This window comes from Myotis davidii, unplaced genomic scaffold (genome assembly GCF_000327345.1).
Source record: "Myotis davidii unplaced genomic scaffold, ASM32734v1 scaffold269, whole genome shotgun sequence".
In the NCBI taxonomy this organism is placed as follows: domain Eukaryota; kingdom Metazoa; phylum Chordata; class Mammalia; order Chiroptera; family Vespertilionidae; genus Myotis; species Myotis davidii.
Genome location: NW_006383008.1, coordinates 1,701,790 through 1,702,720, shown reverse-complemented (window position 1 = coordinate 1,702,720; position 931 = coordinate 1,701,790).

Below are 931 nucleotides of genomic sequence, written 5' to 3'. Positions count from 1 at the left end.
TCTTCATGATGCAGAAAGTAAACTTTAGACTCAGACAATACTGATATGCAACCTGCACAGAGGGTCAGCATACATCGTTTGGATAGTCTGGTCCCATCGTAATTAATTATTCTAAAACCATCCCGGATCCAGAGCCCATCAACAAAGGAGTCTCTCAGACTTACTAAACCAGTCTATCATGACAGATGGGGCTCAATCATGTACTTTTCCAGAGCTTCACAGGTGATTCTCACAGGGGTCACTATGTAGTCCTGGCTCCATATGTACCAGGCACCTCACATGTCATCTCACTTAATCATTATAATCCCAGAGGGGCAATATAGTGTGTAGTAGTTAGGAGCACAAGGTTTTAAAAATAACGTACTAAGGCAGTAATTTTTCAGCCAGTGTGCTGCAAGAATTTTTTTCAAACATGTAATACCTGACTATTTAGTCAGGGGCACTGAACTCTTCCTTGTCAAATAAAAATGTGACAACAGTCAATACAATAGCATCCAGTGTGACTGCCCTGTCTTTAATCATAAATATATAGGTCATATAATAGTGCTGCATCTTATTGGTCACATTGCATAATAAGGTTGCATCTGATTAATTCTCGGTATCAGAAATTTTCATATACAAGTATAGGCACCTGATTTTTTAAAAAATTTGTTTGAATACTGTTAAAATGCTTTATTATTTTTTTCTTTATTGATTAAGGTATTACCTATGTGTCCTTATCCCCCCATTCCCCCCCCAACCCCCCTGCTCATGCTCACCCCTCTAGTGTCTGTGTCCATTGGTTATGCTTATATGCATGCATACAAGTCCTTTGGTTGATCTTGCCTCCTTCCCTCCACCCTCCCCTGCCCTCCCTCTGAGGTTTGATGGTCTGATTGATGTATGCTGAGACCAGTACTATCAGTTCTACAATTTTAGGATGCCTCCTCCC